The sequence below is a fragment of the Balaenoptera acutorostrata genome, chromosome 3 (genome assembly GCF_949987535.1).
Source record: "Balaenoptera acutorostrata chromosome 3, mBalAcu1.1, whole genome shotgun sequence".
NCBI lineage: Eukaryota > Metazoa > Chordata > Mammalia > Artiodactyla > Balaenopteridae > Balaenoptera > Balaenoptera acutorostrata.
The window spans coordinates 169,021,247-169,033,508 of record NC_080066.1 but is presented as its reverse complement, the minus strand read 5'-3'; the positions used below and the strand labels follow the sequence as shown (position 1 = coordinate 169,033,508).

Below are 12,262 nucleotides of genomic sequence, written 5' to 3'. Positions count from 1 at the left end.
CACAGATGACACGATCCCATATGTAAAAATCCTAAGTAATCGATCTATTAAAAAATTATAAGAACTAGTTAACAAGTTCAGCAAGGTTGCAAGATACAGCATCTATATATAGAAATCAATAGTATATATATATATGTATATATATATATATATATATATATATATATGAGCAAAGAATAATCTGAAAATAAAATTTAAAAAACAATTTCATTCACAATAACATAAAATGAATAAACTACTTAGGAACAAATTTAACAAAAAAATTCAAAACCTGTGTAATAAAAACTGCAAAAAAATTTTGACAAAAATTAAAGAGGATCTAAATAAAAGAAGAGACAATGGGTTGGAAGATTCGCTATTGTTAATGTGGCAATTCTCCCTAAATTGATCTAGAGATTCACTGCCACCCTTATCCAAATCCTGGCAGGCTTTTTTTTTTTTTTTGGTAGAAATTGACAAGCTGATTCTAAAATTCATATGGAAATATCAAAGACTGAGAATAGCCAAAATAATTTTGAAAAAGAACAAAATTAGAGAACTTACATTACCTAATTTCAAAACTTGCAATACAGCTACATATTCAAGACAGTGTGCTATTGGCTTAAGAATAGACATATAACTCAATGACACAAAATAGAGACTCCAGAAATAAACCTTTATATTTATGCTCAATTAATTAATTCTTTTGCTGAAGTGTCAAGGCAATTTAATGGGAAAAGAGTTGACTTTTCAACAAGTGGTGCTTAGATAACTGGATATCTAAATGCAAAAAAAAAAAAAACTTTAACTTAGACTCTTACATCACACCATACACAAATATTAACTCAAAATAGATTAGAGACCTACGTGTAAAAGCTAAAACTATAAAACTTCTGTAACAAAACACAGGAGAAAAACTTTGTGGTCTTAGATTGGGCCAAAATTTCTTAGCTATGACACCAAAAGGACAATCCATAAAAAGAAAAATTGGTTAAGTTGGACTTCATCAAAATTAACTTTTCCTCTCTGAATGACATAATTTAAAAAAATGAATACCAGCCATAGACTGGCAGAAAATATCTGCAAATTATATATCTGATAAAGGACTTGTATCCAGAATATATAAGGAACCCTGACAACTTGATAATAAGAAGACAATCCAATTGAAAACAGGGCAAAAGATTTGAAAACGTTTCACCAAAGAAGATATAAGAATAGCTAACAGGCACATGCAAAACAGCTGAACATCATTAATCATTAGGGAAATGCAAATTAAAATCACGAGATACCACTACAAACCCACCAGACTGGCTTTAATTTCAAAACTGCCAACACCAAGTGTTGAAGAGAATGGAAAGAAGCTGGAACTCTCATACACTGCTGCTAGGAATGTAAAATGGTACAGTCACTTAGGAAAACAGCTTGGCAGTTTCTTAAAAGTTAAACATAAACTTATGACCCATCAATTCCACTCCGATGAATCTATCTAAGGAAAATGAAAACATATGTCTACAGAAAGATTTGTCCATGAATGATCATAGCAGCATTATTCATAATAGCCCCAAAGTGGAAATGATCCAAATGTTCATCAATTGGTGAACGGAAAAACAATGGAAAAACTATTTAGCAATACAAAGGCGTGATTACTGATATTTGCAACAACGTGGGTAAACCTCAAACACGTTATCCTAAGAGAAAGAAGCAAGACACAAAGGACTACATATTCTATGATCCCATTTATGTGACATTTCTGGAAAAGGCAAATCTATAGAGCAGATAAGTGGTTGTCTGGAGCTGCGGGTAGGAATGGGGACTGATTACAAATATGCATGAAGAACTTTTAGGGTGATGGAATGTTCTAAAGCTGAATTGTGCCAATGACTGCAATGCTTGCGTAAGTTTATTTAAAACAACTGAACTGTATATTTACAACAGGTGAATTTTTGATATATAAATTATAACTGAATAAAGCTGCTAAAAAATAATAATAGCATCTTGCTTTATGATAATTCCTGGCTACCTCCCCGTCCTTCACTTTTATCTCTACCTGATCGTTCTTTTGTCTCTTGTGTCACTTGGTCAGTTTTCATTCCACTTTCAGCATTCTCCTCATTGTGGGGTCCAGTCCCAGCAAAAAGCCCTAGTGGGTCGGTTTCAAGTCTTCACAGGGGCCAGACTGCTCCAGTCCCTTAGACCTTACTTGGCAAAACCCTCTCATTTTCAGCAGCTAATCCCAAATTGGCCAGACAAGCTTTCCAGTGGTCTTGATGGCTATTTTCGGGTCTCCTGTCCTCAGGCCCCTCGGATCCCCCATTGTTTCCTTCTGCTTTCTCCCACACAAATGCAAATAACATGCTTGTCTCTAGCTGTTGGTAGTCTGTCCCCATTAGCTTGTACTTTGGGGTTCGTGAGTACACCTTGTCATCTAGTTTCACTGTAAATGTTGTGCCTGGGTTTTTGGTTTTGCTGTCTGGTTACTGTGTCTTTTTTAATGACAGGATATGAGAAGATCCCAAAACTATACTGCCACTGTTGCTATCATCTTCCCAGACTTCTCAGCTGCTGATGCTTACCTTTTCTTCTAGGGAGCTGACAAACCCTTCACTCTGCAGGGTTTTATTAATTTATTTATCAAACTTACCATGTGCCACTGTCCAAACACACTATAATTACTAACGCACTTAATCTGCCTAACAACACTATGAAGCAGGTACTATTATTATCCCCAGTTGACAAATGAGGAAAGGGAAACACAGAGAGGCTAAGTAACTTGCCAAGGTCACCGCGCCTGTAAGAGGGAGGATTCAAACCCAGGCAGGTGGATCCAGAGTCAATGCTTTTTAACCACTAGACAATGCTGCCTGCCAAGAGCGCATAACGTGTATCTGGCCTGGTAGCTCTAGCATTCAACCATGACTACCGGCCCTGTCCCCCAAGGCCTCGCTGAGATGGGGAAGTCTTACCCCTCCCTCAAAGACCAAGTTCAAGTGTCAGTTCTTCTAATGAACTTGATGAACGCACCCAGGCAAGTGCTTCTTCCTCCTTTCTCCCCTCCCTCTCCTTCCCCCCACCAGCCCATCTCTTCTTTATAGTGCTTTTCACCAGGTGTTATAATTATTTGTTGACATCCTCGTCTTCCCCATGAGCTCAGAGAACATTTTTTATTCATCTCATATCCCAGAGCTTATCCTAGTGACTGGTGCCCAGCAGGCGCTCAATAAACATACATGGAATTGAGAAGGCAATAGCTTCTTTTTTTTTTAACTAGCTCAAAATGTACTTGAAAGCAGTATAATTGCATCTTTAAAAAAATGGGTAATTCAGAGGTTTTACCAAGTCTGGCTAATGAGTTTTCCTGAGTATTCTTCAGAAGAAACACAACATCACATTCTTCCTGGTATTTTAACTGCTTGTTTCCAACATGCAGAGATTGCTGCTTCTGATGCTAATTTGCCAGGGAGATTCAAAGGAGAACCAGCTCCCATACCCATCAACCAAGCACCTGCCAGCAAAGAGAAGACACAGAAGGAAGAGCTAGCTGAAAAAAAAGGTACAGTATGTCTGTGCCAGGCCTAGAGAATTACCACCAAAGTCACCTGTGAATAAAAAGTAAAACTTCAAACCTAAAATAGAGAGGAAGGTGGAAAAACCAAATGTCAATTGAAAAAACCAATTCATTAATTTTTAAAAATCTTACAATTTAATGCGGGATTTTGCTATGAGAACATACAATCATATTGTAGATATCCTTATTGGTGTGCAGATCTATGGCAGACATTGCTATACAAATATAAAGGCAGGTCTTTGCAAGAAAATTTATGGCCCCTCTCACTTTCAATAGAAGGTTCTAGTATTTCCTAAGAAAAGTCATAAATTTTCCAAAGATGTCTCAGTCATTTTCTGGGCTTTAACTCAACCTCTCTGCAACTCTCTCTAAGAGCTGACTAAAAATACCTCTGCAAAAAAAAAAAAAAAAAAGAATGGAGAGAAAAATGATGATTTAAAAAGAAATAGGTAGAAAATATCCCTTGAAAAGAGCTGGGGCCTCCACCCCCCGCACCCTGCCCTCATATAAAATATTAACGCATTTGACACCTAAACCAGGGAAGGGAAAGAACAGGTTGATGAGTTTTGCTCTGGCCAAGAACAGGAATGCTGCATGCCTTCCCAACACCCTCCTGCCCATCCGCCCCGCTTCCCAGGCAGATACATCTGGACCGGCTCTGTGGCACAGAAGCCACTAAATTACCGAGAAAGCTCCCCACAGTCTGACAGGCTCAGAGAGGGTAAAATCTGGCTTCCTCCTTGACCAGACAGGACATGAATTCCTCCTTCCCAACACACATGTGTCATTTCAATGGCCTGCCCTTGAGGGGCTGCCTACAAAGGCCATGCTTAAACAGGCTCTCATGCTTCTGTGTCCAACTTCAGCCTGTGAGGTTTCAACTCAAAGAGCTACATACTTGAAAAACAATCCGGGTCTGGGAGGCTCTGGGAGCAAATGTTCTCAACACTAAACCGTGGAAAATGATAATTCTCTTTCCTGCTGTGGGAACGCTAGAATCCCATCCAGATGTGTACATGCCAGGCTTAAGTAAGGAGGGCTACAAGCACCAATTTTCCACCAAGCTGGGAGCTTCTCAGAAAAGAAAGAGTCTATCAGGCCTGCTTGGGGGGTGTCTTATAATAAAGCCACCATTATTGGAAACAGCCTCCAGTCTCAGAGATAAGGCAGACAGCAGAAGTCCCTATGACCTTCCCAGAAAACGTATTATTTCATATTGAGGTCAAGGAAACCACTTGATACCCGGCCCCCTTCACCCTCTTCCAACAGAAGGACATCATCTGCAGGAAGAGCTGGACGGTCAGAGCACAGCTCCCCCTAAACATCAACAGGAGCGGTCACTTCCATGAGGCCCGTCTAGGCTGCCTTTTTCTTCCTTACATCCCGGCACCTAGCACAGTGCTTGCACGCTTAGCTCTCAGTACATACATGCTGCATGAACTAATTTTAAAGAAAACACACAACTGTCAGGCATCTGTGAGCCACAGCCATCTCGGCTGAACATGAGAAGTTCATTCACTCACTCACTCATTCATTCACGTACAACTGTATACCAGATACTCTCAAGGTACAGATCCCTCCCCAAACCAAACAGATAAAAATTCCTGGAACTTATATTCCAGTGATGGGAGACAGACAATAAACAGATTAGATAAGGGAAAAAAAAACACAATGTGGGCAAAGGGTTAGCAAATTCCTTTCCTCTCCTGCTTGAGAATCTGACCTTAGGTTAACTTTCTAGTTCTGTTTCCCTGGAAACCTAATAAAGCTAGAATGTCAATTATGTTACGAGGCAACATTGCTTATATTAAAAATGACCTCTGACTGATAACTTGCATCTGGACTGGAAGGAACTATAAATATCTGATGGGGACAACGCCGCTTTGGGCTTCCTTGGATGTGATGACTTACAACTGAGCATATCCCTCAGGGAGATGTTAAGCCAGGGCAGACCCCATCCCTACTCCATGTGAAGCTCATCCTCTAGCACGTGAGCTGTCACTTGACGAGGGAGAGGCAAAGAGAACAGCTCCTGGGTGGCCAGATGGGCTGCCAAGAGCACAGTTCACATAGGAGAGAAACCCTTGACACTGCCTGGTTGGCAACTTACGGTTCTGTTCCAGGTCTGTCTCGATAGAGGGCCAAGTGTGGCCAGTGAAAGTCTTGTGGGTCGCAATGCTTAACTGAACGTAAGAAGATCCCTGGTAAGCACTGTTCGTAGTACATTTGATGCCCGTTAAATACGGAGAAAAACAAAGCAGAGAAAAAGGATGGGTTGGCTGGACCAGATGCCTCTGATGCCTGTTTAGGATCCTTTCAAGTCTAACCAGCACACGAGCACCCTTCCCATCCCACCTTGCCTTTGTGAGCTAGCTCCTCTTCACTGATTCATCTTCAGGCTCTGCTCAGTCACTTGCTCGGGGAAACCGCTCCTAACCACCAGCTCCAGGTCAACTTCATTTCCAAATGGCCTCTCACAGAAATGGGTACCTTGCCGCCTGAGCACCATCTCGGGGTGCAGTTATACACCCAGGAATATAAGGACCTGGTTTCTCTCTGAAAGCAAGAAGCATGTCTGGCTGCTCACCATTTCACCCCCAGCACCTGGAGAACATCTGGCAGAAGTAGCAGCTGAATAAACACTGGCAGAACAAGTGAATGTTGTAACAAATCATCTGAAACTAAACAGACTTGCGCAGCAGTCCTCACACCACCCTGTTATGTTCCTGCTGTGTATGTTCACTAATGATGCCCCAGTCCAGAGCATGACCCAAGGGTCGGCCTGCAAATATCGGCCTCTAGAGCAGAAAATTCCAGGGTCAATCTCTGGTCGTATCAAGAGTTATTGGCAAATATCAAAAAAATAAAGTTAATTTTGATTTTTTTAGCCACCACTGTTATATAACCATCTCTTTTGGGGAAAACTTGCAAAGTGAAAGGCTAAATTTAAAGAGATAGTATTGCCTTCTTCTCCGTTCCTAAGGTGTAAGCCTACTTGTAGTTATTTATTTTCCTGTTAGGCTAGAAAATCCGCTGGGATCATTTGCTGTCTCAACCCTAGCTCCTCGCACATAAATGTTTGATGGATGAACAAATAAGTGAATGAATAAACAAAGAACCTCCCCCTTCCCTCCTGCCTCCATGAAAATAGAAAATCACTATCCCGGACAAACCCGAGGTGAAGAACTGGAATAATCTCCTGTACCAGTTCATCTTTCAGGGAATTCCAATTCTGAATGAAGGCTGAAGGAGGCAGCCTACAGCTGGGAGAAACCGTTCGGAGAGGGGCCTTTGTGAGATGCAAGTAACTGCCAATTAGTTCACCAGCCCCCTCCCCACGCCGCATGCTCCCACCCTACCCCGCCTTGTACTTTGGAGGCCTCAGATGACCTACCCCGTTCTTCCGCTGAAGCCAGGACAGGCCAACATGGATGCACCCCCCTTGCTGACCGCTGATAACACTCTGATGGCGCAGGCCTCGAACACGCCGTGGGTGCTAAGCGCTTATGCAGTGCATTGAAAGCAACTACCCGTCCCCCATAATTCATTCCCCAAAATTTATCACGGAAAGTGGTCCTGGAATCTCATAATTAAGACTGACAAAGACTCCTTTGTTTTCATACTAAAGTTTTGATGGCATTAAGGGATGAGCCAGACCTAGTCTACACTGAAACAAAACAGAGAAGACTTGGCTGACGCTTTTCATTACATCAACAATTACATCTAGACTGGCTTTAAAAGTCCTTATTTTCTGAGTCGCATGTGTTCCTTGCAGCTCTGCTGCCCAGAGCTCCATCTTCAAGAAGAGAGCACTAACCGGGCGTGGTCAGTCTGAGAAAACTGGGCTGGGTGTCAGCAGGGGGAGGCACAGGCCACCAACCAGCTGTGTGACCCTGAATAAATCACACTGCCTTGTTTAATTCTTTTTTTTTTTCTTTTCTTTTTTTTTTTAGTAGTTTTAGGTTTACAACAAAATTGATAGGAAGGTACAGAACTTTCCCAAAGTCCACAGTTCACCTTAGGGTTCACTCTAAGGAAGTGAATAGTGTTGCACATTCCACGGGTTTGGACAAAAGTATAATGACACCTATCCATCATTATAATGGCATACAAAGTATTTTCACTGCTCTAAAAAACTTCTATATGCTGTGTATTCATCTCCCTTCTCTCCCAAACTCCTGGCAACCATTGATCTTTTTATTGTCTCCATTGTTTGGTCTTTTCCAGAATAGCATATAAATGGGATCTTTTTTTTTCCTTGAAAAGAGAGGTTCAAAGCCTTTAAGTCTATAACACCACTCATGGCCCACCACAGGCTCTAGGCGGCAAACTCCCCCACTAAACACTGTGGCTTTTCTTCCAATATTGAGCCCTGTCTCACTGGTCCCGCTCAGCGGCCACCTGGAGGTGCAGGAGGACATGTGTAGGGTATTTGTTCATAGGAAGACTACAAGTTTTGTGCCCCTTGTCACAATGAACCTAGATGCCTGTCAGGTGTGTTATAAGCAGAGGAGCCATTTCTTCAGGCTCCTGCTCTGAGCGCACCCCAGCACTGCCTTGTTTACTGACTGTCTCCCTGAGCAAAATGTAAACCCCATCAAGGCAGTGACTGGGTCTGACCTGTTCCCTTAGAACAGTGTTTGGCACTAGTAAATAACCTCCTGAGGTTCTTGATAAATATTTATTAAATGATCATTGAATGTGATTTCTCTGGATCTCAGAGTCCTCATCTACAAAGGGCAGTGATTTTTAAAAATATGCTCTAACCATTTGGACTCCAGGATTTTCAGATTCTATACGTGACCTTCAGCTCAACTATTATGAAAATTTTCCTCATTACTGAAATGACTCATGGGAAGTGCTTGGCACGGTTCGCTAGGTTGACCCAAAGTCTTCCAGACACAGGACTGCTTGAATGACAAGTGGCATCACCGAGGTGGTCCTGGCTGGCCAGGCTGCAGGACTCACACCGGTCCATAAACTTCCCTCCTGAAGCTGTTGCGAATAAAGGAAGTAGCCCACTTACATGGACTCCCCCCCTCCCCATCACCCCATCTTTCTCTCAGTCCAATACATACATGGTTCTTGCTGAGATCAGAACGTAGCCTATGGCCGAAAACCAAGTAAAATGAATCAAGTCCAACTGATATGGTGGGCATGATTCTGCTGGCACTAGACTCCTGCCAAATGAACTACCCTAGTTTTGGCCCTTCCTGATACCCCATCCTTCTCCACACCTGAAGAATAAATTCCCTGCATCTTAGCCTGGTTTTCAGTCTTCCACCATCTCTCCACCCTCCATCCTTCCAGCAAGAACCCTAACTTGGAAAAGGAAATGGGAATGGAAATAACATTTATTTAAAGTGACCCACATCTGATGCCACCACTTCACTCGTGCTGCTCTTTCCCCAATCTAGCTTGTGCTCTGACCATCCACCAAAAGTCCTTTCAAGGTCACAAAGGCTTTCCATGCTATCGAATCCAGTGCTTTGGTATTTACCCTTATTAACACCTCAGCATCATCAGGTGAGCCCTTCCTCCTCTTCAGGCACCTTAGGCTTCCACGAGAATACATGGTCCCTCCTACCTCAGGCAGCTCCTCCTCCTCGGCCCAACTCCAACTCCTGCAGGTTTCCTGCTGGGTCCTGGGCTTTGCTTCTCTCTTTACGGTCTGTCCCTCTCAGATCTCATCCAGTCCAGGGCTTTAAATATAATCAACATGCTGAGACTCCCAACTTATAACTCAAGGTTCAACCTCCCCTGTGCTCATCTATCCTCCTAGTCGACACTGCCACTTGGAAATCTCACAGGCTCTCAGACGATACACATCCAAAGGCAAATCTCTGATTTCCCCTTTTCCGAATCTGATCCTCTCCTTGTCCCCACTCCATCTAACCAGTTGCTCCGACTGCAACTGGGGAGTCATTCCTGATTCCTCGGTTCCCCTTCCCGCACCCCCCCCAAACCCAATTCATCAGCTAGTCCCCACACCAGGTGGGATCACACAACAGCAGTTCTACCGTACATCTCCAATCCATCCACTTCTCTTGGTCCTTACTACCACTGTCATCTTTGAGATGAGCATCTAATGCCTTGCCCACCATTGTCACCTCGCCTTTGCTTTGGTGACTTGGGGATTTTTCTTTGGACAATCACTACTCTCCCAGTGAACGCCACCATAGTAGATCTGCCTTTTCAGGGTAAGCCAGACCAAGAGGGTCTGTGACTCTCCCCCTTCCAACTCTGCTGCAGCCACACTGGGCTCTTTTCAGGTTCCTAAACACATCAAACTTTCCTGGGTCAAGACCTTACACGCGGTGGGCCCTCTGCTTGCACCACTCTTTCTCCTGCTTGTGGCATGCTTACTTCCTTCTCATCCTTCAAGTCTTGGTCTCATGTCACTTCCTCAGGAGGCCTGGCCTGACCACCCTACCTAAGCAGGTGCCCTCTGTTATTTGCTGCACCCATTCGTTTCCTAGCATTTATTACGATTTGTAATTATAAACATTGGTTTACTTGTTTATTATCTTCTCCCTCACTAGACTGTATCCTCCCTGAGAACCCGGACTATGTGTCTTATATTCACCAACGCAGTACCAAGCACAGTACTGGCACATAGCAGAACTATGTTGGATAACTGACCAAACCTACTGCATGCCAGGTCCTGTGCTGGGAGGTTTATATAGAAACGCATACATTACTGTATAAACCTCTGCTCCAACCAGAGTGGTCTCCTCATACCCTGCAGAATATATACAATACTGAGTACAGTTCTAACCCCATGTTTCTACCAACTAGTTGGAAAGTACCCCTGACTCTCCCAAATCTGTGCACCTACATCATTTCAATCCCACTTCTCCAAAGCTTTACTCCCCTTCCCAAATCTGCAGCCGTCTCAACAGGCAGCCTCCTTATTTGGTTTTCTGGCAACCTGGACTTCCCCTGCCACACATGTACAGACTATCCTGAGACTGCTTCTTTTAATTAATTCCCTGAGATGAAGTTCTAGGAGGCCAGGGACTTCGTTGTTCTTTTCTGCATTAAAGCCCCAGTGCTAGGACAGGGCCTGGCTCCTATGCAATTAGTCCTCATTAAATGAATGAATAAATACTTTATTGAATGAATGAATGAATGAATGAATGGGCCTGGAAACCTCAGCTCAGTTAAAGTGATTATTAGGTGTTCTTGCACTGTTTACTCTTTTACACGACCATACTGTCGCCTATAAAGTTACCTATTTTCACATCTTACCCTTTTTCTTTTCTCCTACTATCTCCCACAGTGCAGGCTCATTTCTTTTTACTCTCTGAATCTCTCGAGAAATGTCATGTACAAAAAGTTGATACATGCGAAATGCTTACTGGAAATGTGCCTGAATTTTCTCATGTTCCTTGCATTTGACTCCTAATGTAAAAAGCAGTGGGCAGTTAAAAAGCAACCACTTCTATCACCGCCAGAAGGAAGACGTACTGAAGGCAAGAATGCAGCGGACAAGGCCAAGTCGCTCCAGTGCCTGGGGAGGCCAGTGCATCGAGCCAAGGCCCCTCGCTTCCTGGCCGGCACCCTCCCCCCGCCTCCCACCCCCAGCAGGGCCTGTGGGAGCCTGTCTGCTGCTACTGTTTCTCTGAGGCCATAAACCCAGGAACCTCAGCAGCCCATGGGACGCCGCAGGCCTCATGGCCCTTCTTCCTGCCTTCTAATTCCAAGCTACACTGAGCAGGGCTGAACAGTTGCAAAGGTCAACAAGATGACTGGGGAAGTTGAAAAACTTTTAAAAGTCAATGTGTGGTGGTAATTAGAGGTCTATTTAAAGCCAACGCATAGCAGTGACCGACTGTAATAACACAACTCCAAAAAGCCCTCCATCCCACTTTATTCCCTGGCCTGGCTGCAAGCATGTGGGGGGAAGCCCAGAGTCTGACCATATTGCCTGCCTTCCTACCTTCTCCGAGACAGGATCTCCCACACAGAACTCCGTGATGCACCCTAGGAAAGAGGACAACCCAGCGGGTACATTTCCCAGACACTGACGCTCATTTGCCTTCTTGCTCGAATCTACCCCCACCCCCCTTGAATTAAAACCAATTCAGAACCAGGGAAAACACACACTACGATCCATGTGGCTTACCCAGCACACCTGACGTGGTGGTACAAGAAGCAAAGCTACTTGACATGTCCTTGGCTACCCTTTGTTTATAAGATATAGTTAAATATTCCTAAAATAACATGGAGTAAATAAACGGCATCCCAAACCCAAGCTTCTCTGGCATTGTGGCCTCAAGGACTCAAGGAGGGGCAACACTTCTCAGAAGGCTGAGGGGAGCCCCAGGCTGAGGCCCCTTCTCTGCACACTGCCCAGAACACCCAGTGCTACCGCCTCACACCAGGCGCCCCCGCCCCCCTTCTCTGCACACTGCCCAGAACACCCAGTGCTACTGCCTCACACCAGGCGCCCCCGCCCCCCTTCTCTGCACACTGCCCAGAACACCCAGTGCTACCGCCTCACACCAGGCGTCCCCGCCCCCCTTCTCTGAAACACTGAGGTGGCCCTCGGTTATTAGGGGTGATCCAAGCTAATTGTTATGCATCTCGAGCAGAGCTCGCTCACATCAGCAGTCAAAAACGAGTGCCCTTCCTTGAAAACTCTGCTGTGTGAGGCTCTGCAATCAAATGAGTGACGCCTGCTTCGAGAACTTCCACTTCAGCTGGAGCCTGACC

General features: G+C 44.2%; 1 protein-coding gene and 1 non-coding gene across 7 annotated transcripts in view; both read right to left on the bottom strand.

The window, feature by feature from the left end:
* The window catches only part of TTC7B (tetratricopeptide repeat domain 7B), a 241,342-nt gene that overhangs the window by 150,787 nt on the left and 78,293 nt on the right, over nt 1–12,262 (bottom strand). The gene's annotated exons all lie outside the window — the stretch shown is intronic.
* Nucleotides 7,964–8,092, bottom strand: LOC114237816 (small nucleolar RNA SNORA11). The gene has a single exon (XR_003623304.1). It is a non-coding gene; the product is annotated as a small nucleolar RNA SNORA11 (small nucleolar RNA).